At 41.1% G+C, this 17,802-nt stretch overlaps 8 pseudogenes; all 8 read right to left on the reverse strand.

Moving 5' to 3' along the window:
• Nucleotides 1-5: 5 nt before the first annotated feature.
• On the reverse strand, nt 6-3,413 carry LOC132388258 (cytochrome b-like; annotated as a pseudogene).
• LOC132388261 (NADH-ubiquinone oxidoreductase chain 5-like) lies at nt 20-3,442 on the reverse strand (annotated as a pseudogene).
• Nucleotides 3,443-3,653: 211 nt separating this feature from the next.
• Nucleotides 3,654-5,677, reverse strand: LOC132388263 (NADH-ubiquinone oxidoreductase chain 4-like; annotated as a pseudogene).
• A 137-nt stretch (nt 5,678-5,814) lies between these two features.
• On the reverse strand, nt 5,815-7,290 carry LOC132388264 (ATP synthase subunit a-like; annotated as a pseudogene).
• On the reverse strand, nt 5,815-8,234 carry LOC132388265 (cytochrome c oxidase subunit 2-like; annotated as a pseudogene).
• A 53-nt stretch (nt 8,235-8,287) lies between these two features.
• Nucleotides 8,288-10,423, reverse strand: LOC132388259 (cytochrome c oxidase subunit 1-like; annotated as a pseudogene).
• LOC132388260 (NADH-ubiquinone oxidoreductase chain 2-like) lies at nt 8,288-11,534 on the reverse strand (annotated as a pseudogene).
• Nucleotides 8,288-14,346, reverse strand: LOC132388262 (NADH-ubiquinone oxidoreductase chain 1-like; annotated as a pseudogene).
• Nucleotides 14,347-17,802: the final 3,456 nt, after the last annotated feature.

Genomic DNA, 17,802 nt, shown 5'->3' on the forward strand with positions numbered 1-17,802 from the left:
GTGTTTGCTACTAGAAGCCAGAAGAGGAGTTGTGTAATGGGGCGGAAGGTGAGGCTTCGTTGTTTTGAGGTGTGGAGGATAGGGACTAAGAGTAGTACTAGGATTGAGAAGATAAGGGCGAGGACTCCTCCTAGTTTATTGGGGATGGAGCGTAGGATAGCGTAGGCAAATAGGAAGTACCACTCTGGTTTGATGTGAGGGGGTGTCACTAGGGGATTAGCTGGGATGAAGTTTTCTGCGTCATTTAGGAGGTTGGGTATGAAGAGGGCTAAGATGGTGAGCAGGAATAGAAGAATGAAGAACCCTATAAGATCTTTGTACGTGAAGTAAGGATGAAACGGGATTTTGTCTATGTTGGAAGTAAGTCCGGTTGGGTTGTTTGAACCTGTTTCATGAAGGAAGAGAAGGTGAATTATAGTAAGAGCTGCAATTACAAAGGGAAAGAGGAAGTGAAATGTAAAGAATCGGGTTAGTGTTGCGTTATCCACTGAGAAGCCTCCTCAGATTCATTGGACTAATATGTCTCCAATATAGGGGAGGGCGGATAGTAAGTTGGTAATAACAGTTGCCCCTCAAAAGGATATTTGTCCTCAGGGAAGGACGTAACCTACAAAAGCGGTGGCTATAAGTAGTAGAAGAATTATGACGCCAATGTTTCAGGTTTCTTTATTAAGGTACGAGCCGTAGTAGAGGCCTCGGGCGATATGGAGGTACACGCAGATGAAGAACATAGAAGCACCGTTGGCATGAATATTGCGAATTAATCAGCCGTAGTTTACATCTCGACAGATGTGTGCGATGGAGGAGAATGCTGATGAGATATCTGCGGTGTAGTGCATGGCTAGGAAGAGGCCTGTGAGAATTTGGATAATTAGGCATAGACCTAGGAGGGAACCGAAGTTTCATCAGATGGAGATATTGGTGGGTGTTGGTAGATCAATTAGGGAGTTGTTAATAATTTTGAATAGGGGGTGAGTTTTGCGAATGTTTGTAGCCATTATAAGGGGTAGTTCTTGTAGTTGAATAACAACGGTAGTTTTTCAGATTAAAGGTCTTAGTTAAAGTCTAAGTGGGAATAAATGACATACGTAATGTTGATTTTAATAGTAAGTTTCATCTTAGGTTTGGTAGCCGTGGCATCAAACCCTTCTCCTTATTTTGCTGCACTGGGATTGGTAGTTTCTGCTGGGGTAGGTTGTGGTTTATTAATAGGTTTTGGAAGTTCCTTTTTATCTTTAGTTTTGTTTTTGATTTATTTAGGAGGGATGATGGTTGTATTTGCATATACAGCAGCGTTGGCTGCTGAACCATATCCTGAATCATGGGGAGACTGGTCTGTTTTGGTTTATGTGGTTGGGTACTTTGGCATCCTTTTTTGGGTGGGAGCAAATTTTATTATTAATTGAACCTGAGGGGGCTGAATGGGTGGTGAAGAGTCCATGGAAATAAGCGTAGTTCGTGGCGATTTTAGTGGGGTAGCGCTTTTGTATTCGTGAGGGGGTGGAATGTTAGTTTTGGGAGGTTGAATGTTGTTTTTAACTTTATTTGTGGTGTTAGAGTTAGTTCGAGGGGTATCTTGAGGGGCTTTACGTACAGTTTAGTGATAAAGTAAGGTGAATATAATTGAGAGGGTGAGGGTTAGGAGGAATAAGATTAGATATGTTTTGATAAAGCCCTGTTGAGGGGTAGTGGATAGTTTAATTATTGGTGTTTGTTGAATGATTGGGCTCTTCGGGCCAATTTTTTCATTTCAGGAGAGGTCAATTATTTGAGTTGAGATAGTTTGGGCTCAGGCTAAATTGAGTTTTGGGAATAATCGGTGAATAATTATGGGGAAGAAGCCTAGTATGTTGGAGAAGTTATGGGAGGGTAAGTTAGGGTGGATTTTGTATTGGGTGGAGGTTAGGTTAGTTAATTCTAAGGCTAGTATGAGGCCCATAATAGTTACTAGTAGGGCAGAGAGTTTTAGAAGTGGGCTTATTGTTATGATTTGTGTTTTTGTAGGGGGCATATTAGAGGTAATGACTAGGCCGGCTAGGATGCTTCCATAGGCAAGACGTTTGATAGGGTTAATAAGTAGTGGGTTGTTTTCATTGATTGGTGAGAGGGGTAAAAATCGCGGGTATTTTATAAGTGAGAAGAATACTAGGCGCAAACTGTAAATAGCGGTAAAAGATGTGGCTAGTAGAGTTAATGTTAGGGCTCAGGCGTTTAGGTATGATGTGTTTATTGCTTCAATAATAGCATCTTTTGAGAAGAATCCTGATAAAAATGGTATACCGGTAAGGGCTAAGCTACCTACTGTTAGGGATGAGGAGGTGAAAGGAAGGAGTTTGTGTATGCCTCCTATTTTTCGGATGTCTTGTTCGTCATTAAGGCTGTGGATAATAGAACCTGAGCATAGGAATAATATTGCTTTGAAGAAGGCATGTGTACAAATGTGTAGGAAGGCTAGTTGGGGCTGATTGAGACCGATGGTAACTATTATAAGGCCTAGTTGACTAGATGTAGAGAAAGCAATAATTTTTTTGATGTCATTTTGGGTGAGTGCGCATGTAGCTGTGAAGAGTGTAGTTAGTGCTCCTAGGCATAGGCAGAGTGATAGGATTAGGTGATTATCTTGGATTAGGGGGTGGAGGCGAATAAGTAAGAAGATTCCTGCAACAACTATTGTGCTTGAGTGGAGTAGGGCGGAGACTGGCGTTGGCCCTTCTATGGCAGCTGGGAGTCATGGGTGAAGACCAAATTGGGCGGATTTACCAGTTGCTGCTAGGACTAGGCCTAGAAGGGGAAGTGTCAAGTCTATCTTTTTGGAAATAAAGAAAAGTTGTTGAATTTCTCATGAGTTAAGGTTTATGGCAAGTCATGCTATAGCTATGATTAAGCCAATATCCCCAATACGATTATAGATGACGGCTTGGAGGGCAGCTGTGTTTGCATCTGTTCGACTTAATCATCAGCCAATGAGGAGAAAGGATATGATACCTACGCCTTCTCAGCCAATAAATAGTTGGAAGAGGTTGTTTGCTGTAATGAGAATGAGTATTGTGATTAGGAATAGGAGGAGGTACTTAAAGAACTTGTTAAGGTTAGGGTCTGAGTGCATATATCATAAGGCAAATTCTAGGATTGATCAGGTGACATAGAGGGCTACGGGGGTAAAGATAATAGAATAGGAGTCGAATTTGAAGCTTATATTAATGTCGATGGTTTCTAGGTTAATTCAGTTTCAATTGGTTGTGATAGATTCTAGGCCTTGATCTAGGAAGATAAAGAGTGGGATAAGGCTGATAAAGAAAGAGGTTTTTACAGCTGTTTTAACATAGGTTGATGATCAGGTGTGATCTTGGTGTGTTTTAGTGGGGAATATGGATAGAATTAGGGGGTAAAATAGAGTTAGGAAGATTAATAAAAATGATGTGTTGAAAATTAATGAGTTCATAGCTTTAGCTTGGAGTTGCACCAAGAGTTTTTGGTTCCTAAGACCAATAGATGTCTGTTATCTTTCTAAAGCCTTAAGAAAACCGTGGATTTGAACCATGGGTGGAGAAATTAGCAGTTTCTCTTGTCCCAGACTTTTCTTGGGTAATTAAAGAGGTTTTAACTTTTATTTTTAGAACCACAATCTAATGTTTTTATTAAACTATAATTACAAGATGTTCAGCCTAGGATTAGTTCTGGCTTGGAGATAAGGAGTAATGTTGGGATTAAGTGTAGGTACATTAGTAGATGTTCTCGTGTATGGGATGGACTTATGAAGGTGATGTGAGGGGGAAGTGGGCCTCGTTGTGTTATGATAAATATGTATAGGGAGTAAGAGGCGGTTAGTAGGACACCGGAACCAGTAATGATAATGGTTCATTGAGATCATTTGAAAAGGGAGGAGATAATAAGGAGTTCTCCTATCAGGTTTGGGGAAGGAGGTAGGGCCAAATTTGCTAAGTTGGTAATGAATCACGAAGAGGCTATCAGTGGGAGAATAATTTGTATGCCTCGGGTGAGAAGAAGGGTTCGGGTGTGGGTTCGTTCGTAGTTGGTGTTGGCTAGACAGAAGAGAGTGGATGAAATAAGACCATGGGCGATTATTAGGGCGATTGCACCTGCGAAACTTCATGGTGTTTGGATAAGAATGGCTGCTGCTACAAGGCCTATGTGGCTTACGGATGAGTAAGCGATTAGGGATTTAAGATCTGTTTGGCGTAAACAGGTAGAGCTTGTTATAATAATGCCTCAGAGAGCCAGGACTAAGAATGGAAAGGCTATCTCTTTTGTTAGGGGGGCAAGAATAGGGATAATTCGTATTATTCCATATCCCCCTAGTTTTAGTAGAATTGCAGCGAGGATTATAGAGCCAGCAATAGGGGCCTCTACGTGAGCTTTAGGTAATCAGAGATGGACTCCGTAGAGGGGTATCTTTACTAGAAAGGCAATTAGACATGCGGCCCATCAGAATTTGTTTGCTCATGAGTTTAAATTTATAAGTTGTGGAAATTGGAGGGTCAGTATTGAGAGTGAGCCGAGATCATTTTGTAGGAGGAGGAGTGCTACTAGGAGGGGGAGAGATCCGATGAGTGTATAAAATAGGAAATAAGTTCCTGCGTTTAGTCGTTCGGTTTGGTTTCCTCAGCGAGTAATAATGATAAGTGTTGGAATGAGGGTTGCTTCAAATATAATGTAAAATAGGATTATTTCGGTAGCGCTAAAAGCTATAATTAGGAGGAATTGGAGGGTAATAAGGAGGTTAATGTAGATGCGCTGTCGTATATGTGGTTCAGTATTAAGGTGATTTTGGCTAGCGAGTATTATTAGTGGGAGGAGTCAACAGGTTAGTACAAGTAGTGGGGATGATAGAGGATCAATGCCTAAGTAGTGATTTGAAAAATCTCAGCCGATTTCCGTATTTCATTTGAATCAGTATAGGCTGGTGAATGCGATGAGGAGGCTATGGGTGATGGAGGTAGTTCATAGTCATTTTTTTGGGGTGAGTCATGAGATTGGGTATAATATAATTGTGGGGATAATAATTTTTAGCATTGTAGAAGATTAAGATTTTTTAATGTGTCTGAGCCATGGGTGCGGGTTGTGGCTACTAGTAGGGCTAGACCTGAGCTTGCTTCGCAAGCTGAGAATGTTAGTAGAATTATGGGTATGATGGAGCAGGTAGGAGAGGTTATTGTTATAGATCAAAGAGAGATGGCGATAAATAGGGATAATATCATACCTTCAAGACAGATAAGGGCTGACAGAAGATGGGAGCGGTTTAGGGCTAAGCCTGTAAGACTTAGGAAGAAGGCGGAGGAGAAGGTAAAATGGATAGGAGACATAAGATACTTATGGGGTTTCACCATAATTAATTGAGCCGAAATCAATAGTCTTAATTTTGGACTAAGTATCTTATTCTGCTCATTCTAAGCCCCCTTGAAGTCATTCGTAGATTAGACCTAGGGTTAAAAGTAATAAAATAGTCGTTGCTCAGAAAGAAGTGGTGAGGGGAGAGTTTAGTTGATCGCCTCAAGGTAGGGGGAGAAGGAGAGCAATCTCTAAGTCGAATAATAGGAAAAGGATGGCGACTAGGAAAAAGCGAAGTGAGAAGGGCAGACGGGCAGTTCCTAGCGGGTCGAAGCCGCATTCGTATGGGGACAATTTTTCGCTATCAGGGTTAAGTGTAGGCAGCCAGAAGGCTAGTGTTGCTAAGATTAGGGAAATGAGGGCCGCAAGGGCGACAATAAATGTGATGAGGTTCATTACTTTTCCTTGGATTTTAACCAAGATTAAATGATTGGAAGTCATTTGTACTAGCTTATACTAGAAAAGTAATTGTTATGAACCTCATCAGTAGATTGAAACATAAAGAAACAATCAAACTACGTCGACAAAATGTCAGTATCATGCGGCGGCTTCAAAGCCAAAGTGATGTTGGGATGTAAAGTGATATTGGACCTGTCGTAGGAGGCAGACTAGTAGGAATGAAGAGCCAATAATTACGTGGAGGCCATGGAAGCCTGTAGCGACGAAGAAGGTTGTCCCGTAGATGCCGTCAGCGATAGTGAATGGGGCTTCGTAGTATTCTATGGCTTGGAGTGCTGTGAAATAGAATCCTAGAAGAATTGTGAGGGCGAGGGCTTGGGTGGCTTCTTTTCGGTTTCCTTCTATAATACTGTGATGGGCTCAGGTGACTGTTACTCCAGAGGCTAGGAGAACTGCAGTGTTAAGAAGCGGAACTTCGAAAGGATCCAATGGGTGGATGCCTGTGGGTGGTCAGCAGCCACCTAGTTCAGGGGTTGGAGCAAGGCTCGAGTGGTAGAAGGCTCAGAAGAATCCAATGAAGAAAAAAACTTCTGAGGTAATGAATAAGATTATTCCGTATCGTAGACCTTTTTGGACGGGTTGAGTATGGTGACCTTGGAAGGTTCCTTCTCGGATAACGTCTCGTCATCATTGGATTATGGTTAGGATAAGGAGTAATAGACCTAGGTAGAGTAGAGATATAGTATGAAAGTGGAATCAGATAGCTAGGCCTGAGGTTATAAGGAGGGCTGCTACTGCTCCTGTAAGGGGTCATGGACTTGGGTCAACTATGTGATATGCGTGCGATTGGTGGGCCATTTAAACGTTTTCTTGTAGGTATAGGCTTAGTAGGAGAACGAAAACATAAGCTTGAATTATTGCTACTGCGACTTCTAAAATTGTGAGGAGGAATAGGATAAGTGAAGTGAGAATAGCAATTGTTGGTATAATGGTAATGAGGACGAAAGCTGCGGTTGCAATTAGCTGCATTAGGAGATGACCTGCTGTGAGGTTGGCCGTTAACCGTACCCCTAGGGCTAGGGGTCGAATAAATAGACTAATAGTTTCAATGATAATGAGGATTGGAACTAGGAGGGTGGGTGTTCCTTCCGGTAGGAAGTGGCCTAGGGCCACTGTTGGTCGGTTGAGCATGCCGATTAAAACTGTGGTTAGTCAAAGGGGGATGGCAAATGCTATGTTTAGTGAAAGTTGAGTTGTTGGGGTGAAAGTATATGGAAGTAGTCCTAGGAGATTAATAGTGATTAAGAATAACATGAGTGCTGTGAGGATGGAAGCTCATTTATGTCCTTCAAAATTTAGTGGCTGTATAAGTTGGTAGGTGAAGCGGTTGATAAATCAGGTTTGTAGGGTAAGCAGGCGGTTGTTTAATCATCGTTTGGTTGGTGTGGGAAAAATAAGTCAAGGAGTTATAACTGCTAGTGCAATAAGAGGCACTCCCAATAAGGATGGGCTTAAGAATTGGTCAAAGAAGTTTAGGCTCATGGTCAGTTTCAGGGAGTTGGTTTAGATTTTTCTGTGTTTTTTGTGGCTGGGGTGTTGTTGAATAGATAGGATATTACCTTGTTTGGTATGATAGCTAGGAAGAATACCCATGTAAATAGGAAGACTAAGAACCAAGGATTCGGGTTGAGTTGGGGCATGTCATTAAGGGTGGTTGGGAGTCACCAGTTTTTAGCTTAAAAGGCTAATGCTAGGCCCAGTTTAGCTTCTTAATGAAAGTTCTTCAAGTATTAGTGAGGATCAGTTCTCGAAGTGTTCTAATGGAACTGCTTCAACTACGATTGGTATAAAGCTATGGTTGGCTCCACAAATCTCGGAACATTGGCCATAGAAGATTCCTGGGCGAGAAATAATGAAGGCTGTTTGGTTTAGGCGGCCTGGTACTGCATCAATTTTTACTCCTAGTGCTGGTACGGTTCATGCATGGAGAACATCTTCTGCAGTTACTAGGACCCGGATAGGGGACTGTATAGGAACTACTATACGATGGTCTGTTTCTAGGAGACGAAATTGTCCAGGAGAGAGGTCTTCTGTTTGGACTATATATGAATCAAATTCCAGATTTTGATAGTCTGTATATTCGTAACTTCAGTATCATTGATGACCGAGTGCTTTAATTGTAATGTGGGGGTCATTAATTTCGTCCATTAAGTAAAGAATGCGTAGGGATGGTAGGGCAATTAGGATTAGGATAATTGCTGGAACGATGGTTCAGACGATTTCAATTTCTTGAGAGTCTAGGATGTATTTGTTGGTTAATTTGGTTGAAACTGTTGCTACAATAATGTAAAGAACTAATGAGCTGATAAGAAACACGATTATAAGGGTATGATCGTGAAAATGGAGTAGTTCTTCCATAACAGGGGAAGCTGCGTCTTGAAAACCTAGTTGTGATGGATGTGCCATGTTTAAGATTCGTGAGGTTTAAACTCACAATTTTACCCTGACAAGGTAATGTAATATTTTTTACTAGAATCTCAAGAAAGTGACAGAGTGGTTATGTGGTTGGCTTGAAACCAATTAATGGGGGTTCAATTCCTTCCTTTCTTGCTTATTAATTTAGTAGGGTCGTTGAACTTGAACAAATGCCGGTTCTTCGTAGGTGTGGTAAGGTGGTGGACATCCATGTAATCACTCCACGTTTGTATGAGGTAGCTCGATATGTATGATCTCACGTTTTGATGCAAATGCTTCTCATAGGATAAATATTAAGATGATAACGGCCACTAGTGAGATCAGAGAGCCGATAGATGAAATAACATTTCAGTAGGTGTAAGCATCTGGATAGTCGGAGTATCGACGTGGTATTCCAGCTAAGCCAAGGAAGTGTTGTGGGAAGAATGTCATATTTACTCCTACAAATATAACTAGGAATTGTGTTTTTGTTCAGGCTGAGTGTAGGGTATAGCCTGTAATAAGTGGGAATCAATGAACAAAGCCAGCTATGATAGCAAATACTGCTCCTATGGAAAGGACATAGTGGAAATGAGCTACTACGTAGTAGGTGTCATGTAGAACGATGTCTAGGGATGAGTTAGCTAGGACGATTCCGGTTAAACCTCCGACAGTGAATAAGAAGATGAAGCCTAGTGCTCAAAGGAGGGGTGTCTCTCATTTAATAGAGCCACCGTGAAGGGTGGCCAGTCAGCTAAATACTTTCACTCCGGTTGGGATAGCGATAATTATAGTTGCTGATGTGAAGTAGGCTCGTGTATCTACGTCTATTCCGACTGTAAATATATGATGGGCTCAAACAATGAAGCCAAGAAGACCAATTGCTATTATTGCTCAAACCATTCCTATATAACCAAAGGGTTCTTTTTTACCTGAGTAATAGGCTACGACGTGGGAGATCATGCCAAAGCCTGGGAGGATGAGGATATAAACTTCTGGGTGTCCAAAGAATCAAAAGAGATGTTGATAGAGGATTGGGTCTCCCCCGCCTGCTGGATCAAAGAAGGTTGTGTTAAGGTTACGATCTGTGAGAAGCATGGTGATACCTGCTGCCAGAACTGGAAGGGATAATAAGAGAAGTACAGTTGTAATTAGGATGGATCAAACAAATAGAGGTGTTTGGTATTGGGAGATTGCAGGAGGTTTTATATTAATAATTGTTGTGATGAAGTTGATAGATGCTAGAATGGATGAGACTCCGGCTAGATGGAGGGAGAAGATAGTGAGGTCTACAGAAGCTCCAGCATGTGCAAGATTGCCGGCTAGTGGGGGGTACACCGTTCATCCGGTACCAGCTCCGGCTTCTACTCCTGCAGAGGCTAACAGTAGAAGGAATGATGGAGGGAGGAGTCAAAAACTTATATTATTTATTCGTGGGAAGGCCATGTCCGGAGCGCCAATTATCAAAGGAACTAGTCAGTTACCGAATCCACCGATCATAATTGGTATTACCATAAAGAAAATTATTACGAAGGCATGGGCTGTAACGATAACATTATAGATCTGGTCATCCCCCAGCAATGCGCCGGGTTGACTTAGTTCTGTTCGGATTAGCAGGCTGAGGCCCGTGCCCACTATCCCCGCTCATGCACCAAAGACTAAATAGAGGGTGCCAATATCTTTGTGATTAGTAGAGAATAATCAACGATTAATTATTGCCACAGGTAAGATGGCTGAGATTTAAGCGGCGGATTGTAGCTCCGTGAAGAGAGGTTTAAGTCCTCTTCTTATCAAATATCAGCTCTGTAGTATAAGAATACATGGGATTGCAAATCCCAAGAAGGAGAGTAGGCTCTCCCGGGGCTTCTCCCGCCTCACTGCCGTTAAACGGCGGGAGAAGCCTAGATAAAAGTTCGCTGGATAGAACGCTTAGCTGTTAACTAAGATTTTATAGGATCGAGGCCTATTTATCTAGTAGGGCTTTAGCTTAATAAAAGTATCTGAGTTGCATTCAGGAGATGTGAGATAAAGTCTTGCAAGTCTTACAGAAATTAAGAGAGTTCCACTCTTGTTTTAAGCTTTGAAGGCTTTTGGTTTGTTTAGACCTAAATTTCTTTATGTGGTGAGTGAGGAAATTATAGGAGTGAGTGGAAGAAGGAGTAAAGAGAGGGATGTTGTGAGGGTCAGGAATATGTTTGGTTGGGAGGTTTTTGTTCGTCATGATGATGAGGAGGTAGTGGGGTTGGGGGAGAGGGTAAGGGTAATTGAGTAGCATAGGCGTAGGTAGAAGAATAGGCTAAGTAGTGCTGTTAGGGCTATGAGTGTGGTTGGAATAAGGAGATTTTGTTTAGTTATCTCTTGGATGATGAGTCATTTGGGCATAAAGCCTGTGAGGGGAGGAAGACCTCCTAAGGAGAGGAGGGTTAGTATTGCTATGACAGTTAATAGTGGTGATTTGGTTGATGAGATAGCGATTGAGTTAATTTTTGTGGTGTTGTTTATGTTGAGAATGAGAAATAGGGATGAAGTTATGATGATGTAGATAATTAGGTTTAGGAGAGTGAGGTTTGGAGAGTAGTGTAGGATAGTTACTATTCAGCCGATGTGGGCGATTGATGAGTACGCTAGGATCTTTCGTAATTGTGTTTGGTTAAGCCCTCCTCAACCTCCGATGATAATTGATAAAATACCCATAGTTATAAGTAATGTTGGGTTAAGGAGATGGTGAAGTTGTAATAGGATTGCGAATGGTGCAAGTTTTTGTCATGTGGAGAGGATAAGTCCAGTAAGCAGGTTAAGTCCTTGGAGAACTTCTGGTAATCAGAAGTGTAGGGGTGCTAGTCCAATTTTTAGTGCTAGGGCGATGGTTAGGAGTGTGGCAGAGGCTGGGTGAATTATTTCTGTAATGTTTCATTGACCTGTGAGTCAAGCATTTATAGTTCCTGCAAACAGGAGGAGGGCAGAAGCAGTGGCTTGTGTGAGAAAATATTTTGTGGTGGCTTCTGTTGCTCGTGGGTGATGTTGATAAATTATGAGGGGTATGATGGCTATTGTATTAATTTCTAGGCCAATTCAGATTAATAGTCAGTGTGAGGCAATAAATGTTATTGTGGTACCTAATCCTAAGGTAAGGATTATGATGGAAAGGACTAGTGGGTTCATTAGTAGAGGAAGGATTTTAACCAACATGTTTGGGGTATGGGCCCAAAAGCTTAAGATTAGCTGACTTTACTTAGAGAATAGTATAGTTGGAAGTACCAAGGGTTTTGATCTCTTGAGCACAGGTTCAAATCCTGTTTTTCTAGAATAGGGAAGAGGAATGGCTTTAACATTCATTATCCACTCTATCAAAGTGGCCCTTTTTCAGGCACTTTTCCTTTTTAGGTGTTTATTGGCGGGAGGCCGGCTGTGGCGATGGGTAAAGTGATATGTCATAAAGTTATAGCCAACGTGATAGGTAGGAAGTTTTTTCAGACGAGATGTATAAGTTGATCATATCGGAATCGTGGGTAAGAGGCTCGGATTCATAAGAATAGCAGTGTTAGTGCGACTGCTTTGAGTATGAGGTTGATGGTGGTGAGTTGTGGAAGATGGGGGTTGTAGGATGTTCCTAGGAATAAAATGACGGAGAGGGTATTTATTAATAGGATATTGGAATATTCAGCTAGGAAGAATAGGGCGAATGAGCCTCCTGCATATTCGATGTTAAATCCTGAGACTAGTTCAGATTCACCTTCCGTGAGATCGAAGGGGGCTCGATTGGTCTCTGCTAGTGTTGAAATATATCATATTATGGCTAGGGGTCATGCGGGGATAATTAATCAGATAGTTTCTTGGCTTAAGTTGAATGTGTGGAGTGTAAAACCTCCTGTGAAGATAATTAGGGCTAGGAGGATTAGGGCGAGTGTTACTTCATAGGAAATGGTTTGTGCAACTGCACGGAGGGCTCCTATGAGGGCGTATTTGGAGTTTGAGGCTCAGCCTGAGCCCAAGATGGTGTAAACTGTTAAGCTTGAAATGGCTAGGATGAATAGTAGGCCTAGGTTTAAATTGAAGATTGAGTGTGGGAGGGGGAGGGGTATCCATAATAGTAGAGCTAATGTCAGGGCAATTGTTGGAGTGATTAGGAATAAAAATTGGGATGAGAATGATGGTCGTACTGGTTCTTTGGTAAATAGTTTAAGTCCATCGGCAATAGGTTGTAAGAGGCCGTATGGGCCAACTACGTTGGGTCCTTTACGTAGTTGCATATAACCTAGGATTTTTCGTTCAACTAGGGTGAGAAAGGCTGTGGCTAATAGGATGGGGATGATGAAGGCTAATGGATTAATAATGTAGAGGAGTACAAGGTCTAACATTAGTTGGGAAGAGGAATTGAACCTCTGAATAAAAGAGCTTAGGTCTTTTGCATTTGCCAGGCTCTGCCACCCCAACAAACCATTATCTTTGGCTTTAGGGTGGTAACCTTTACCTGCTTGAGTTGATTTCAGCAGGTTGGGTTGAAGCGTGCCTATGGTATTGGCTTCATTTTTCCGGTCCTTTCGTACTAGGAAAAATACCATCATAGATAGAAACTGACCTGGATTGCTCCGGTCTGAACTCAGATCACGTAGGACTGTTAATCGTTGAACAAACGAACCCTTAATAGCGGCTGCACCATTAGGATGTCCTGATCCAACATCGAGGTCGTAAACCCTTTCGGCGATGAGGGCTCTGGGAAAGGATTGCGCTGTTATCCCTAGGGTAACTTGGTTCATTGATCAGGATATGTTGTTTTCCTGGGTCATTGTTCGTTAAATTTTTTATTAGCTAGAACTGTAGTTCTAGTCTTGAGTGATCTCTCACCCACTCGATAAGGGGGTTTTGTTTTTCCCCTCGGTCGCCCCAACCAAAAACAAGTTAAGTTAGGAGGTTATTTATGTTATTATTCCCGGAGGAGGAGTATTCATATTTAAAGGTAACTTAAGTGTTTGAAGCTCCATAGGGTCTTCTCGTCTTATGTGAATATTCTCGCTTCTGCACGAGAGGATCAATTTCATTGATTAGAAAGTAAAGACAGATAAACTCTCGTTATGCCTTTCATACAGGTCTTCAATTAAAAGACAATTGATTACGCTACCTTCGCACGGTCAAGATACCGCGGCCGTTAAAGAAATCACAGGGCAGGCGGGACCTCTTATACATGTTATAAGCAAGAGGCGATGTTTTTGGTAAACAGGCGGAGTTTGTGTTTGCCGAGTTCCTTTATTTTCTTTTAATCTTTCCTAAGGACACTCCTGTGTAGGGTTAACGATGTTTTGTATGGGGTTTTCTCGTTGTATTGGTTTATACCATAAGGGCCTCAAGTCTGGCATCGATTAATTATCAGTGATTTAATTCTTTCTGACGTACACTGGTGTATAAGGAGGGAGTTGGTCCCTTATTACTCATTTTAGCATAATTTCTTTTATATGTGTGTGGGATAAAATAGTCCAATAGGTGAAAGGGGGTTGTGAATTTTTATAAGGATTGATTGGTGTGGTAGGGGCTTGAGCTGTGACGCTTTCTTTACAGATGGCTGCTTTTGGGCCCACTGAGGAGCGATCCTTTGTGAATTATAATCGTTACCCTCCTAATAAAGTTGTTTCTTAATTCAAAAAAGCTGTACCTTTTTTGAATAACTATTAATTTTTACAGGTGATTTTGTTAAAAAAGATTTTGTTATCGAGTTGAAAAATTAATGCAGAATTTAGGTTCTTTTCTTGGACAACCAGCTATCACCAAACTCGGTAGGCTTATCACCGCTACTTGGGAGTCTTCCCCCTCTTTTGCCACAGAGGTGGGTTGGCTCTGATATGCTGCTCCGAAGTAGCTCGTTTGGTTTCGGGAAGCTAGGCTAAAAGGCTTTTTGTCTAGTTGTTCTTGCTAAATCATGATGCAAAAGGTACGAGGGCTTGTCTCTGCTTTTTTATACTTTAATGATTTATTTCATTTCTTTTTCAGCATTCCCTTGCGGTACTGTTTCTATAGCTCAAAGGTTTCTGTTCTATCGCCTATACTAGGAAGGATAAAATGTTTTAAGTTGGGGTGGTAGGGTGTTTATACCAGGTTAATGATGTTGGATGTGTAAATTTATTTTGGCTAGCTATATGGTTCAAAATGACTCGAATTGCACGGGTATCTCCTCGGTGTAAGGGAGGTGCTTTACTGCTTTAGCTACATTTTGGTTGATCCAAGTGCACTTTCCAGTACACTTACCATGTTACGACTTGCCTCCTCTTGTTTAAAAGTCTTTTTATGAAATTTACGGTGAGTTTTCGAGGAGAGTGACGGGCGGTGTGTGCGCGCTCCAGAGCCGGTTTCAGTATAATGTTCTAAAATTTACTTACTGCTAAATCCATCTTCAAGAAGTTTTTCATGCTTTTGTTCGTGTACTCTAGAAAGAGAATGTAGCCCATTTCTTCCCACTTCATTCGCTACACCTCGACCTGACGTATTGAGGGGTAAGGCTGTTTGTGCTTACTGTTGTACCTTCACAGGGTGAGCTGACGACGGCGGTATATAGGCGGAAATGGCAAGAAGTGGTGAGGTTAAACGTGGATTATCGGTTATAGAACAGGCTCCTCTAGATGGGTTTGGAGCACCGCCAAGTCCTTTGTGTTTTAAGCTAGCGCTCGTAGTGTTCAGGCGGTGTATTAAGGTAACAGGTTATTTGTAACTGTGTTTACGGTTAAGCATAGTAGGGTATCTAATCCTAGTTTGGGCCTTAACTGTCGTGAGATCAAAAATTCTGTTTGTATAAAGTTACTTTCGTGAATGATATTTTTAAGCATGGTAGTGTATAACAACTTAATGGGGTCTTAACTTTATTTTGAGTGAGATACTTTTAATCACCCTTAACGCCGTAGAATATTAGTTTGTGTTACTCGTATAACCGCGGTGGCTGGCACGAGATTAACCAACTCTTTTAACTTTGATTGACTCAAGCTTGCGCTTATGGGACAATGTTTATCACTGCTGAATTCCCTTGTGGGTGTGGCTGAGCGAGGTGTCGTGGGCTGCTTTTAAGTGTGCCTGATACCAGCTCCTAATTAAATGTATGTGTGGGTTAATTAGGGCGTTCTCACCGGAATGCTGAGACTTGCATGTGTAAGTCAAGTTACAACCAATATTGAGGCTAGGACCAAACCTTCGTGCTTGTGAAAAAGATTAATTTTTATCTTGGCATCTTCAGTGCCATGCTTTGTAGTTAAGCTACACTGGCGGCTTAGAGTGTGGAGGGAAATTTAGGTTAATAGCGATTTTATAAAGTAAAGGTGGGGTTAGTGAGGGGTTATTGATATTTTTGGGCTGGTGGTAGTTGTGTTGGTGTGGATTGGTGCATGGCTCTATGTGTGCTAATTTTTTGTTAGTACGTTTAGTAGATATGTTTAATTTTTGGTGGGATTGTAGGGCATTACCATATATGTGTGCTATGTGCACATGTATACGCCGACATATTATGTGTATTGTATACATAATATGTGCGTGTGTATACATGTGTCATGTATGCACACTATGTATGTACGTAATGCATGTACACTATCTATGTACACTATTGAGATAAACAGCTAAGTCAGTAGATAGATTTTTATTTAATTATTAATAGGTTTGTCGGGGGTTTTTACACAAATTCAAAGTCAATGTCCTGAGGAAGGTAATGTTTTTATCATTTTTTTTGTAAGTTTCTGTGGGCGTACATGCCTATTGTTTTTTTTGTCCTAAAAGTGTTGTTGTAAAAAAAAAGTTTTTTTTAGAAGCTAATTTTTTTTTGCTATTTTACACGTGAAAAGTACACTTCGGCCCTCGTTTTTGGGGTTTTTCGAGGAAAATCCAGGTGTGCGTCTTTATGGGGGAGGGGGGGTTTTTCCGAAAAATATTTAGTCATTTTTTCAAATTATCTCCCGCTCCAAACCGGTTTTAGACGTACTCCGCTCTTATAGGATTTTATCGAATTCCACTTATTATACTTTTGTCGAAGTTTAGGTTTTTGTGAAAAATTTAATATGTCTTTTTTAAACCAATTGTTAAATTCTTCCAAGGTTAATCTTTATAGGTTTAATTTATAACTTGACTTTGATCTTCTCAGGTAGTCCTTGACCATGATAGTTCGCGAATCATATTACAGTAGCTGACTTATAAACTAGGTGTCGAGGTTATTACCAACTATCAGAAAGTGCCGGACGCAATTGGTGAGGATGCTTGATACCCCCCCCCCCCAAAATCCAAATAGGTCGAGGGACGATAGTCTCTCCCCCGGTCCGTACATGGAGCGCAGGGATGGGTGAAAGTCGTAAGGATTTTTTGTATACTGTAAGCCGCTTAAGTACCCGCTTGTCGGTTCACGGAACGTGAACAAACAATCCTGGAGACTTACCCAGACCGCCACGCGGAATAGGAGCCGGTTAGGAGTGATTATGCCTTACAAGGGAACTAGACCAGATAAAGTGCCAACCAGCCGTGGTTACGGGTGAGATGCTCCGTGAGGATGCCTAATGCCACTGGGACAGTCACTGAGTGTTATGACGCGGAGTCATGCAGGTAAAGCCCGGGAGGTGAGTCAAAGTGATACTGCAAGAGAAGGATCCATAGCCTGGTTACGAAATCAAATGTTAAGTCCCCTGGAATTACTATGCCCGATTAAGGATATTATGTTATAAAACATTGGAGTGCAAAGAGATGGGTATTAAGGAAAAAGTGTTTTGTAATAGGGCAAGCCCTATTACAAAACATGATATGATATTGACTAGGTCTAATCAATTAACCTTATTAATAGGACGATAGAGGTATTATGCAAAGGCGGGATGTTTAATTATAAGGGAATATAAATTAAATCGGATTAATAATTAGGTAGTTATGGAAATAGTTGATCTTCTATTAATGGTGATTAATAATGTGTTGAAAGTGAATCGTTATCATTGCTAACAAAACCTGCTATACTTGATGAGATGTAAGTCTTAAGTTTTGTGATGTGACAATAATAAACCGTGGGGAAGATTTAATATATAAGAGGTTAATCATTAAGGTCCGTAATAATGTGTAATGAAATAGTGGAAAATAGATGAATGGGGATTAAGCATAGTATGTAATGATAATAGTGGTAAGTAGATGAATGAGTATTAAGCATAGTATATGTATGTATGGGGAATATAGATTAATGGTGATTAAGCATAGTAATGTCTTATGTACGATATACATATTATGTACTTATGTACTATTATGCATAATATGTGGCCTGACCAACTTGACGCGCAAATAAGTCGACTATTTTAGGTTATTTTCTCAGGAAGTAGTTTAATAAAAATCTTGGCTTTGGGAGCCAAGGATAAGGGTTTGGCCCCCTTTTTCCTGAGAATGCGTCTTGCTCTAGAGAGGAATCTCACCTCTGCTCTTCGGTTTACAAGACCGATGCCTTAATACTGGGCTACTAGGGCTGTTTAAAGGTTTAGTATTTTATTTTCTCATCAGCCAGCGATTGGAAAGAGAATGAGAAAGAAGGAGAAATAGGTAATTGAGGCGATTTGTCCAATAATGATGAATGGCTGTTCTACGGGTTGGCCGCCAATTCATGTTAGGATGATT

The sequence above is a fragment of the Hypanus sabinus genome, unplaced genomic scaffold (assembly GCF_030144855.1).
Source record: "Hypanus sabinus isolate sHypSab1 unplaced genomic scaffold, sHypSab1.hap1 scaffold_2874, whole genome shotgun sequence".
NCBI classification, from domain to species: Eukaryota; Metazoa; Chordata; class Chondrichthyes; order Myliobatiformes; family Dasyatidae; genus Hypanus; species Hypanus sabinus.